The sequence below is a fragment of the Pinus tabuliformis genome, chromosome 1_2, assembly GCF_031772625.1.
Source record: "Pinus tabuliformis cultivar Carrire ecotype Pingquan chromosome 1_2, CPIR1, whole genome shotgun sequence".
In the NCBI taxonomy this organism is placed as follows: domain Eukaryota; kingdom Viridiplantae; phylum Streptophyta; class Pinopsida; order Pinales; family Pinaceae; genus Pinus; species Pinus tabuliformis.
The window spans coordinates 438590335-438604893 of record NC_142298.1 but is presented as its reverse complement, the minus strand read 5'-3'; positions in this window follow the sequence as shown (position 1 = coordinate 438604893).

The following is a 14559-nucleotide window of genomic DNA, read 5'->3' as shown; positions in this document are numbered from 1 at the left end:
ATGTTCTTTAGCTGAAACACCTTCATTCCAGTACTTAGGCAATAACTGCTAATATTCTCCCATAGCATAGCATCAAAGGAGTGGGTAGTATTAGAGGTCCATACCTAGCAGCTATGATTCTTTCCATTTTGGTGGGTGCTTGTGGACCTACCATAGCTATGGTGGCTAAAAGAGTACTGGCAGTCTGAATGATAGAGGGCTAAGGAGTGGCTGATAGGACTGAAGGAGTAGGATGGATAGGAAGTGAGGTTTCCTTTGGGCATACAACAAAAGGAAAACCTAAATAATAAGGAGCTTTACGCATCTCTAAGAGTTTTTCTTCGCTGCAAGTATTAGAAGCTATACTCTCAACATATATTTGTTATATTATAGGCCTTTCTTGAAGAGATATAGGAGATTGTTTACATTTACCTAAACCTAATGCTCCTTTCTGCAATACCTTTTTTGTTTAATGATTTTTTCAGGGTCAGGTACTGGGTTAGCTTGTGGCTTCTAAGTATTTCTCAAAGTATGCCTTACAAACTGAGCTAGAACTATGAAGTGGAGTCGCCAAGAGGTTCATCCTTCAACAGAGTCACCAAATAGATAATTACAACCAAAAAGTGCACAGACTTTGTCCATCATCAAAGTTGGATCTGTGTCGTCTCCCAGGGAAGCTAAGCTTCAGTTTCCTCTCCCTGGCAATGGCGCCAATTATGTTATCACTCCAGGAAACTCTCCTAGGTTGCAGCTTAGATATGCCTGGTAACATATAATCTTCAATATTGTTCTTAGAACTATTGGAATGGATGATGGTTTTGATCAAGCCAGATAACCATTTCAACTATGTTTTTACTCAAGACATGCATGAACACCCACATCTTACAAGGCTTTAGACCACTAATGCTCAGTAGTTTGTAGATTTAATGAATGGATGGAGAATACTAACCATACCGATAGATGCATATATATAAACACATATGAATGCTAGCTATAGGCAGCAAATGAGAATATTGATTGTACTGGAAAACACATATATAATAACACATATGAATGGCTAGCTACAGGCAGTAAAGAAGCTTGCAAATCTAATTTATCAAAGCAGAGATAAGTTGACAGTTATCTAGCACTAGATACATAAGAAACATGAATAAACTATCCAAGTGAAAGCTTAGAACAGAAGAGAAATGGACATTGAACATATAACAGCAAAAGAAGCTTGTAGTACTAATGAATGCAGATGAGAAGCTTGAGTAGAAAAGTCTCAATAGTCTCCAGAAGTTGAACTCATATTACATCTTACTTTCAGCTATTTATAGCCTATTTACAATGCTCTTAAGCTCTAAGAGGCTCGGAGTCTTAATCTTGTCTGATATGTCCCTTAACTGTTTGATTCCCTCTATGGGCAAGCATGGCTCGGAGATTTTCACCTTCTGACAGAGGAATAACCACCTTCAAGTAGTTTGATGCACTGTCTGGGAGCTGTCTCATGCCAGAGATGCTCCATGATGTTTGTTTGATGAGTTACGCTAGGCTATTGATGCATTGTGCTGCTTCTTGGCCTCTATGTCGGTTTGGGGAGGAGTTGCGCGTGCTATGTCCCTTTCAATGGTTTAACAATGCATGCTTTCTATTAAAACAGAACAGCATTTCCCTATTGTGGACCTCTATTGAAAATAATGAATATTTCTACTTTAAATAGAAAACATAGCAACACTGAGAAATCTTGCCCCTCTCTGTCTGTTTCGGACTTCAAAAGTCCTCAAAAATGATTTATTCCTCTATCAGGTCCACCCTTCGGTTCGTTGTTGCCCATCGCAAGTGGCCTAGTCCCTTTGTTCCTTTGTATTTCGAAATATGATTGAAAAACACTAAAAATACGGGAAAATTGCCTTTGGCAGACTTCAAATAATATATATTTCACTTCCCAGACCCTTTCGGGTCCAGGCTTCATCGCTATCGGCGCTGGCCAAGGCTCCTTTGTATTTCATTTAAACAACGAAAATACACACAACTACATTAAAACCAGCCTTTCCCGCGGACTTGAAATATTATGCAATATTAACTGGAATGTCGTCGGGTCCAGTTAATCGGGTCGCACCCATATGTGTGTAAAGGCCCCGCCCCTTAAGGTTTCTCTGATGTGATAAATCATAATCGCACGTCACTTACTCCCTAGGTCCTTCATATAACATGGCATATGCTCCCTGCCGATATCGGTGATCGGCATATCGCTTGGCCCAATCTCATCGCGAATCTACTCCGACTACCTCCGATGGCCACCGCCGATGCGACCCGCTGATCCGATCATCGGAGATCGTTGATTGGTGGTGTCTTGCGCCGATTGCCACTGCCCTCTTTTGCCGATCAGATCCGCCGCTGCGATTTGCCACTTAGATCTAGGTCGTTGATCGACAAGATCTAATAGCTGTCGTGCCTTCTTAGTTTTAAGCCTGTGATAATAGTTTTTCACTGTTTTGGAGTGTTTTTTGCCCCTCGATAGTGTATTTCTGCCCTTCCAAGGGCTCTTGGCATGCGACAGTTTTGACTTCGAATGATCCTTAAGAGGATTTTGAATACTTTTGGGGCATACTTACATCCTTTGGCATGATTTTAAGCAAACTTTTGAGACTTTGGGAGTGTTTTGGGTCCATTTTTGGGCCAAACGCCTCCAAGGCTAACACCACCTAAAATAAAGACTAGTGTATCACATGATCAACATCTTTCACATACTTCTTAAGCAATGACACATGGAAAACATCATGGACTTTCATTGTCAGATGCATTGTAAGTTTGTAGGCCACTCCTTCAATCCTCTCAAGGATATTGAAAGGCCCGTAATACCGAGGTGCCAACTTAGCACATGACCCAATCCTATAGGATATCTTCTTGGGCTTGATGCGCAAGTACACATGTTCCCCAACCTGAAACTCCTTAAATTCCTTGTATTGGTCTGCATAAATCTTATGTCTATCCTATGTTTCCTTTAGATTCTTCTCGATAACCTGCATTTATTGTTCCATTTTTTCCAACATGTTCTGTCCTATCAGTACGCTATTCATTGGATCAATCCAATTGATATGAGTATTACAACTCTGCACATAAAGTTCCTCAAACAGACTCATTCTTAGTGACTCTTGGTACACATTGTTATAACCAAACTCAACCAATGGTATATAATCTCCCTACTTCCTCTATTGGTGCATAACATACATCCTCGACATGTCCTCTAGAATCTCGTTGACCCTCTCTATCTGTCCATCTTTCTGCAGATGATAAGTTGTATTGAAGGCCAACTTTGTACTCAAACTTGCAAATAGCTCTTTCCAAAACCTAGAAGTGAACTTGGAATATATGTATGACATAATATTCTTGTAGAAATTCCCACTATAGATCAACAGATTATGCGATATACTAAAGAAAAGTACAAGATCTACTTCTACAAAAAACTTGTTGAAGCTTAATCGATTTTGAGCAAGATTAAATAGAACACATATAACTGAGAATGAGAAAGAAATCACACATGAACACAGAAGAATACTCTAGGGAAAGCCTCAGCTAAAAACCCCGATCTCTGTATTATCATACAAGTGGAAATATGTTCAGATTACACAAAGCATTAGCTCACAAGCTATCTTGCTCTCAGTACAATCCATTAATTCAGCTCACAGACAGAATAGACACAAGATATGCCTTCCCTCAGCCCTCCAAGCCTCCTATTTCCTTATGCAGTTTCTCTTAGGGTCGAATGCTTCCACCTGTGTGAATTGGCCTCATCACACACTCATCAAACTCAAAAGTAATTATGCAATCTCCAAGGAATGAATTTCTTCTGCATGCAAGAGATATGCTTAACGGAATATTCTTGCAACTGATAGTAAATTGTCCCATCATCTGATCTCAACTTGGTCTCTTACTAAACTGACATGCAAGAGTTATTTATGAGAGAATATTCAGTTATCTAAAGTGCTACAGTTACATGCATGCATGCATTAAGTAACTGAACTCAAAATTAGTTCAACAAACTATTTGAACTAATCTAACTGGACTTAACTCAATTAACTGAGCTAACTAATTACATCTCAAAGTACAACTCATCCTAATCTCCATTAATCAAGGGATAACTTCCTCAATCAATGGAGAAACTGTTGCATGTCTTCACATAGACTTCATGTTTGATTTTCTACAACTAATTAACTCAAGATGAATTAATTAATTATTTTACAAACAACTGCTAAGATCAAATTTGAATTTTAATTCTCAATTTTAGTTTAGGGACTAATTAAAATTGGAATGTATCCTAAAATGCTATTTATAGCAGTGCTATTTTTAGCATTTCTTGTTGCTATTTTCAACACTCCCTCTCAACAAGGAAGGTGTTATCAGTCAGCCCAATCCTATCTCTGTGGAACTCGAACTTGCATTTTGAAAATGCCTTCGTCAAAATATTTGCATCCTGTTCCTCAGTTGAAACATACAGCAACAACATGATCCTCTGCACCACACAATCTTGAAGATGATGGTATTAGATATAATGTGCTTGGACTTGTCATGAAAAATTGGATTCTCATAGAGTTTGATTCAACTCTGATTATCGCAGTAGATCACAGCTGGATCCATCCTCTGACCAAACAATCTTACTAGAATCTTCTGCATCCAAATGGCCTCACATGTTGCATGACTAGCAGCCATGTATTTAGCCTCTGCTGAGCTAAGTACAACTAACTTCTATTTCCTACTGTACCAGGAAACTACAACTGAACCAAGGTTGAAGATTCCTCCATAATTGCTCCTCCGGTCTGATGGACTCCCTGCCCAATCTGCATTTGTGAAGCCCTGAAGCTTCACTCCCTCTGTCCATCTGTACCAATCCATATTGAGATGTGCCTATGAGGTATCTCAGCAGATGCTTTTCTGCCTTCCAAAACATCTTAGTAGGCTGAACTATAGCTTGACTCAGCTGGTTCACCACAAAGCATAATTCTAGTCGTGTGTTCACTAGATACCTTAGTGAACCCACAAGCTGCTGATAAATAGTAGCAACTACTACCTCACCTGAAGTAGCATCCTCCTTCCTCCAGTTCCCAGCTAGAGGAGTCTACATTGGCTTGCACTTCTCCATGTGGAAGCGCCTAAGTATCTCATTGGCATACTTTCCTTGAGACACAAATACTTCCCCAACTTTCTGCCACACTTCCATGCCTATAAAGTAGTGCATAAGACCCATGTCTTTCATCTTGAACTCTCTTGTAAGTTCCTCCTTGCAAGACTTGATCAATTGATCATCACCTGTCAAAATTAGATCATCCACATAAAGAACAATGATCAATGTCTTACCTTCTACCATGATGTGGTAAAGGTTCACATATGCTTCACTCTTGGTGAAGCCCAACCCAGTGAAATAGTTGTTGATCCTAGTGTACCAAGAACGGGGTGCTTGCTTCAGCCAATACAAAGCCCTCTTGAGTCGGCACACATGCGACTCACGATCAAAGGTCTCAAAACCTTCTGAATTCTCAATGTACACCTCTTCTTCAATCTTCCCATTAAGGAACGTTGTCTTCACATCCATCTGATGGATCTTCCAACCATCTGAGCTGATAGTGCCAACATCGATCTGATAGATGAGTACCTTGCTACAGGAGAAAAGGTCTCATCGTAGTCGATCCCCTCAACCTGTGAGAAACCATAGGCAACAAACCTTGCCTTATGTTTCTCAACACTGCCATCAGTTGCCTGCTTTACCTTGTAAAGCCATTTGGAACTCACCACTGACTTGTCCTGAGGTCTTGGGACAACATCCCACACACTGTTCCAAATGTTAGAGTCATACTCCTCTACCATCGCATCAACCCATACTGGTTGCCGCACTGCCTCCTCGAATGAAGAAGGTTTAGACTCTACACACTCCCCAACCAGGGTCATGTAACCTGTGTACCGATTGGGTGACCTCCTCTATCTGTGCTGAGAATATGGTTGTCCCACATTCTCTCGCACATCCAGCATCAACCTGTTAGCTTCCCTTAAGCGTTTCCACCCATCTCTGGAAGACTCATCATGATTGGATGTCTCCACTCTCGGATCCTCTGCATGCGGCTACTTCGCATCAATCTGAGGCTCCTCCTCCTTAGGAACTGAAAGTTCCTCCTTTACATGCAACTTGAGCTCCCTCTCAAGTGATACTCGCATGGCTTTCTACTCGTCGAACTTCAGATCTCTGCTTACCACGGTCCTCTGACTGGTAGGCAGGAACACCCGATAGTTGTAGGGTGTATCAGTGTACCCCACAAGTATCCCCAACTCAACTGTTGGATCTAGCTTCTTCCCAGCATATTTGGTCACATGGAAATAAACCGATGATCCAAAGATCCTGAAATGACTCACATCTGGTCGCTTCTCGGGAAAGGTCTCCATAGGTGTCTTCATTCCCAGTATACAGTGCAAGCTTCTATTCTGCAAGTATAGTGTTGTATTGCATGCCTCAACCCACAAATGAAGTGGTAGGCTTTGGTCATGCAACATCACTCGAGCTTCTCCCACAATCGATCTATTCTTCCTTTCGACCACCCCATTCTGATGTGGGTTATGCGGTGCCTTCAACTCCCGTTTAATTCCTTTTGCAGCGTGGAAATCCTTAAACTGTTGGGAGACATACTCTCCACCATTGTCGCTATGCAAGGCCCTTATTTTCTTTCCAAATTCTTTCTTTGCCAAGGCTTTAAACTCACAAAACCTCAAGAAGGTTTGATCCTTCTTTTTCATAAAGTAGATCCAACATCTACGAGAAAAATCATCAATAAAAATAACATAGTACCTTTGTTTAGCAGTGGAGGCTGTAGAGAGTGGTCCACAAACATCTATGTGAACTCACTCCAGGATTTCTCCAGCTCTACTATCTCAATCCTGAAAGGAATATTTCACATACTTACCTAAGGTACAACCTTTGCATGTATCCGTCTGCTCTAGTTTTCCCTTGGCAAGTCTGGTAGAAATCTGCTGCATGGTCTTCAAGGCCCCATGGTGCAAGTGGCCCAATCTTCTATGCCATAGCTCACCAACATCTTGGCTTTGCACCACCTTTTCTTTGGAACTCAATTCATCACAGTCATCTACCTCCAGCTTGTAGAGATTCTTTACTCGAATCCCATTGATCCTCTTGGTCTGTACAGTACCGATATGCCTCAGAAATACCTTTCCTTTACTAAATACTACATCATAGTCTTTGTCTTCTAGCATAGCGACGGACACAAGATTCTTCTTCAAACCCGGTACATACTTTACATCAGTCAGGGTGAGAGGAGCTCCATGCTCCCTCTGAAACACAACCATACCTTCACCTGAAACACGGTACTTTCCATCATCACCCATCTTGATCTGCATCTAGAGATCCTTCTCCTCCAGGGTACTGAAAAGATTCTTGTCGCTGGACATGTGGAAAGAGGCTCCACTGTCCAGGTACCAAACACATCCCACCATGGATGAAACCATGCATGCGATGAGAGAGAAATCCAACTTGAACTCTGAGGCCAGTGCCTCACTATCTGATCCCTTCGAGGATCCCTTCTTGGATTTCTTCTTTTGAAAATTCGTAGCATAATGGCCCACCTCCTGACAATGAAAGCATTGCACTTTCGATTTGTCAAACTTCTTCCCACCATGGGAAGAACTGGATTTGGGATGGGACGCCTTCCCTTTCCCTTTCCTCGCCTTACTTGCTAAGGCTACATTTTCTTCTTCATCTTGCTTTGATGAAGATCCATCTTTGGTGCTTCTTCTTATCTCCTCCTGCATCAGATCTAACCAAAGTCGTTCCCTATCTGGAAGTTTCTCTCTTCCATTAACCGAGTCTTGGTAGCTATGCCAACTTTTAGGAAGACTGAGGAGAGCAAGACTCACCATGTCATCATCAGTTTTCCTGATCCCTGTAACACTTCCAAGCTCATCCCTGCAGGTGGTGAGATTGTTCAGATATGTAGAGATCGTGTTTCCCTTTTCCACTTGATTTTTCAAAGCTTGTCTTTCAGCACCAGCTTCCTCTGATCACTGTTGTTCTGATATAGATCTTTCAATGTTTTCCACATTGAAAACAGTGTCTCCTTCCCATGGAAGCTCGAGACAATGTGGTCTCAAACTCCCTCCAGGAGGATTCTCCTCGCTCTAGCCACACATTTCTTCCATTCTGCCAATTCTGTAGCATTAGTCGTTGCTGGCTTTGGGACTTCTTAATCAATGAAGTCTTTTAGACCGTTGTCCTCTAATACTGCTTCCATGCGATCCTTCCAGGCTATATAATTCGAGCTGCCATCAAGGGCATACTCAAGTCTTAAACCGTTGAATGCCATTGGTGAAATTTGAGATGTGATAAGAATTCGAATTCTATAATCAAGAACTTGAAACTTCGAACTTCTCCCTTCTTTGTATATTGTTTTTCACTTTGATCACCTTTGCTTTGATACCATGTAGAAATTCCCATTGTAGATCAACATATTATGCAATATACTAAAGTAAAATACAAGATCTACTTCTACAACAAACTTGCGGAAGCTTAATCGATTTTGAGCAAGATCAAATAGAACACATATAACTGAGAATGAGAAAGCAATCACACATGAAAACAGAAGAATACTTTGGGGAAAGCCTCAGCTAAAAACCCTGATCTTTGTATTATCATACAAGTGGAAATATGTTCAGATTACACAAAGCATTAGCTCACAAGCTATCCTACTCTCAGTACAATCAAACAATACAACTCATAGACTGAATAGACACAACATATACCTTCCCTCAGCCCTCCAAGCCTCATATTTCCTTGCGCAGTTTCTCTTGGGGTCCAATGCTGCCACCTGTGTGAATTAGCCTCATCACACACTCATCAAACTCAAAAGTAACTGTGAAATCTCCAAGGAATGAATTCCTTTTGCATGCAAGAGATATCCTCAATGGAATATTCCTACAACTGATAGTACAATGTCCCATCATCTGATCTCAACTGGGTCTCTAACTGAACTGACATGCATGAGTTATTTATGAGAGAATATTCAGTTATCTGAAGTGCAGTAGTTACATGCATGCATGCATTAACTAACTAAACTCACAATTAGTTCAACAAACTATTTGAACTAATCTAATTGGACTTAACTCAGTTAACTGAGCTAACTAATTACAACTCAAAGTACAACTCACCTTGATCTCCTTTAATCAAGTGATAACTTCCTCAATCAATGGAGAAACTGTTGCATGTCTTCACATAGAATTCATGTTTGATTTTCTACAACTAATTAACTCAAGATGAATTAATTAATTATTTTACAAACAGCTACTAAGATCAAATTCGAATTTTAGTTCTCAAATTTAGTCTAGGGACTAACTAAAATTGGAATGTATCCTGAAATGCTATTTATAGAAGTGTTATTTTTAGCATTTCTTTTTGTTATTTTCAACAATTCTTATGAATACCATGCAATTTCACTATCACTTTAATGAAGACCTATGCTACCTCACTAGCTGAATAAGTAGACTTCACTAGAATAAAGTGATCTACCTTAGTCAACCTTTCAACCGCAACCATAATATAATCATGCTATCTAGATGTCCTCGGCAAAACTATAATAAATTCCATGGAAATGATCTCCCATTTCCACTTTGGAATCGGAATCAGATGCAATAAACCACCTAGATGCTTTTACTCTACTTTTACTTATTTACAATCCAAACACCTGGCAACAAACTCAACTGCCTCTTCCTTCAAAATCGATGAATGGTAAAAATTATTCACATATTTTCTTCTGATATCCTAGATGACCTGAATATGGATTGACATGAAATTCCCTCAAGATAAGCTTCTTTATCTCCCTATTGTCTGGCACATAGATTTTGTCCCTAAATCTCACCAAACCATCTACTGTGAGATGATAATCCACATCCTGATCACTTGTACCCTACAGTTGTAACCTATGCCTAAGCTCCTTATACCTGTCATCTTGTTGTCCTACCTATAAGATATGATGTTGTAAATTTGTCCCATATGAACTCATAGTTTCTATGTGATTTACCTACACTGTTCTACTGAGATCATCTGCAACCCTATTCTCTTTACCCTTAAATGTCCCTGATCTCGAAGTCAAACTCACTGACCATGGCCAACCATCTAGCATGCTTGGAATTCATATTAGGTTGGGCAAACAAGTATCTCAACCCACTATGATCACTCATCAAAACAAACCTCTTGCCATAAGATAGTGTCACCACATACTCAAAGCATGGATGATCGCTGCCAACTCAAGATTATGAGTCACATAATTATGCTCTTTATCATTGAGTTTCCTTGACTCATAACATACCACATGTCCCTCCTACATCGGGATTCCACCAAGTCCTCTCTTGAAATCATATTTACACACCACAAACTCTTTATCTTGATCTACAATCTTTAGAACTAGAGAATTTGTAAGAAATTGCTTCAACGGCTCAAAAGTGGTTGCACATTCCTCTTTCCATTCAAATTTCTTTCTTTTCCTCTATAATGATGTAATAGGATAGGAAATCCATGATAATTTCTTGATAAATTGCTTGTGATAACCTGCTAACCCCATGAATGATCTGACCTCATCCACATTTCTAGGATTTTCCCATTCCATGATAGCTCTGATCTTTTCCGGGTTCGCTGCTATGCCTTCCTTGGAAACATGTCCCAAGTAATGTACCTATGTATGAAAGAAACTACATTTACTAAGTTTGGCATATAATTGATGCTCTCTTAGAAACCTCAATACTACTTCTAAGTGCTCGTCATGTTATTCCTCATTCTTAGAATATATATCAATATATCATCAATGAATACTATCACAAACTTGTCTAGATAAGGACATAACACATTATTCATAAAATACATGAAAGTAGTTGGAGCATTAGTCAAACCAAAAGGAACCACAACAAACCAATAATGCCCATACCTAGTCCAAAAAGAAGTCATGTAGATGTCCTCTTCTTTGATACGTACCTAATGGTATCCTAATCTCAAATCGATTTTCAATAACATCGTTGCTCCCTTCAACTAATTAAACAAATCATCAATTTGTGGCAAAGGGTACATGTTATTTATTGTCACCTTGTTCAACTACATATACTCAATGTACAACCTGAGAGTACCATCCTTCTTCCTCACAAACAACAGTAGTGCACCCCAAGGAGACACACTTGGCCCAATGTATCCCTTCTCATACATTTCATTCAACTACAACTTCAATTCCACTAGTTCTTGAGTGCTGATCCTATAAGGTGCATTTGATGTTGGTGTTGCTTCTAGTACCAAATCAATAGAAAAATCCACTTACCTATGAGGTGGAAACTCTTAAATCTCTACTGGAAATACATCTTGTAACTATTGCAAAACCGGGTACCTCTTTAAGGCTTCTGCATCCTCAACATCCTTACCTTTATCACTAGAAACATGCATTGCGAACAATACTCACCCTTTCCTGCAACTAAACTTTTCTTGCATAGTTGTAACCATTATCACTGAGGTCATCTTCATCCTACTCTACAATATTCTCTTCTCTACATCATCATCCAAAAAATCGATATCCTTCTCATAACAATCCACCTTATTCTTGTGAAGGTGCAACTAATCCATACCCAGAAGCATGTTGTATGATCCCAACAAAAGCACATTCAAATGTGTCAATGTAGGCATACCATTCAACTCAAATGCACAAGCTCTTAGCCAATGATGAATTCTTCTCTTAGTACCTGTAGCCAACTGCACCAACCAAGACTCTACATGCACCTCTTTTCTCAGGCCACTCTTATCCACCAGGTCATGGTTAACATAGCCATAATTAGATATAGGGTCAATCAAAATAGAAAAAACTTGATCACATAGCTTACCTTCCATCTCAACAACAGATGCTTGGTGATCTACCTGCTTGTTATAAAATATTGCATAGATCTGAGGAATGCTCTAGCCAACATCTACAATTGTATGTGCCTCCTGAGCACTCTATATCTGAGGCCTACCACCCTGATACAATGGACAATCCTTCTTGAGATGATCCTTGCCACATATTCAATACTGAAATTATCTCCTACCATCACCTCTATTATGTTTCTCTCTGGGTTGAGGACCATGTCCCTTCTCTACTACATTAAACTTCTTTTAAGGAGCAACATTCTCTTTCTCACTTGCATCCTAAGTTCTTGTTCGATTTAGTGGTCATTTACCTTTAGTCTTGTCATTCCCTTTCCAACCCTACTTAGACTTGTTCTTACACTTCAATTTCCTCATAACAATGATTAAACTTTCCAATGACTTCTTCCAGTGACTAAGTCCACTTGTAAATCTCTAGAATTTGGTTTTCTCATCCTTAAGATATGGAACATACCTCTTCAACTCCAGGAACTTAGTCGTGTAATCCTCATCTATAATTAACCCCATCTTCAGCTCATAGAACTCCTTAGCCTTACTATCATAGTACCTCTCTAAAAAGTACTTCTTCCTAAAGATTCTCTTGAATTCATGCCAACTCAACTCCTTGATCATGATCTCTTTGACACATTTTACATCTTCCCACCAGATATCTACTTTCCCTTTGAAACTGAAAATAGCTAGCTTGACCTTCATGTTCTTTGTATAGTCATGCAGCTCAAATAACTTCATCATCCCAAGCAACCATGCTTCTCCATATTATGGCTTCTTCAACTCTTTATCAAATGTAGGTGGCTTAGCTTTCTTGAACTCATCCAGCAAATATACCCTGTCACTCCTCCTGTAAAGATGATAGCAATGATGACCATGATACCTGTTAAAACCAGAACTAGAGTAGAACCCATATCCACTGCCTCTCATGTAAGGTGTATCCAAGAACCTTCCATCTCTAACTGTTTCATCCCTATTGAACCTATGCCCACGCTGAGACCTACTGCCATATGCCCCATTATTCATGTCCTCCTTTCCATAACTAATTAGTGGTTGTCCCTGTCTTTGAAATTCTAACAAACTTTGAAGGATAACTATATTGACCTCTGCTTGTTTCTCTTGTTCCATGGAAAGTATTTCCTGTGACTAAATGATCCTGTCATTATCTGCTTTGCAACTTCTGATTCCTTCCTTTAAAATTCTTAATGTGTTTGCTATGCATGGAGAGTGTTCATCTCTTGGTTTCTCATATGATATGTAAGGAGAGTCTCGTGAGCTGTAATCCACTATTTTTTTGTCATTTTTTTCTTCTTCTTCCTGCATACATACCATGTCATATAAACATAATCAACATACCTCAGTGAAGTTCAGGGGAGGTTATCTCATCTGCAAAATCAGTCCAGATTAGGATGATACATGTATATACATAATCATATCAATATACCAACATCATACATGATAATACTAACAACATACCATGACATCATGCAAAATAACCATAACCATGAAAATTCATGCATAACAACCACTTAGACACCGACATGCATACATGACACACACATTTTGCCCATTCAGTCCAAGTATTTGAACCATGCTCTGGTACTAGTTTGTAAACACCCCTCCTAGATTTACCCGCTTTCACTAGCCTATCAGGATAAACATGAGTTGAGGGCTACTATGACGTGACCTGACCTCCTAAGTCCCATTAAGGAAGTGGGGTTTACTACTAACAACAAACTGACATTTCACAACATCCTATAGGGGCTATGGGACACTCAAAGGATGAGAAACCATCCAAGGTTTTCAAACCCTAAGTTGGAATGCCTTTTAAGTGACCTAGGCTCCCAACTGCATGCATGACAAGGCATCCATGTGGTTGATGGCCTTCAACTGCATGCATAATCCTACAAGTTAGCAGTTGTGACCTAAAATCTTCAGTTCAAAGGGTGTGGTCCTAGATTCTAAGCTTAAATTCCAAGTTAGCCTCTAGACCACTACCCAAAACTTCTTGTAACTTCTCATGATCAGTGATGACATGACAAAAATGATAGAAATATAAATTTGAAGGTAAAAATTGACCTATATTGCCTAGAACATGATAACCATTTCGTCAAACATATTGAGAACATGTAATCTATAAGTCATGAATGCATATCTAAACATAGGGGTTTGATACTTATATGAGATTCATAAAGAAGGTATAATTCCCTCTCATAATAGTTGCAATAACATTTTTGAGCTCATGCATTCATTACCCATTCATCAACTAATCAAAACATGTCAAGATTCAAAACTAGAACCCGTTATGAAACCATGCTTATAACCAACATATAACCATAATAATAACCATGATAGAATAACCATCAAATCCACATAATAACAAGTATAAGTACTCATGAAATACAATAGGAAAAGAGCTCTTATTAACATATGAAAAATCCAACCAAGTCAGGGACTTCCACATACCACCCAACCATAGATTGAGCTGAACCAAATCTTTCTTTCAGCCAATCACCCCCGTGCCATATTCCAAGCATGAATGTGGGACTCGAGACAAAACAACTAGGGCTTCCCAGAGATTAAACCACCTCCACCATTAGGCTTTGCCGCAATCTTGCCAAAAATGGTCAAGGGATCACTAGGCCCAAAACAAGCACATAAACAAC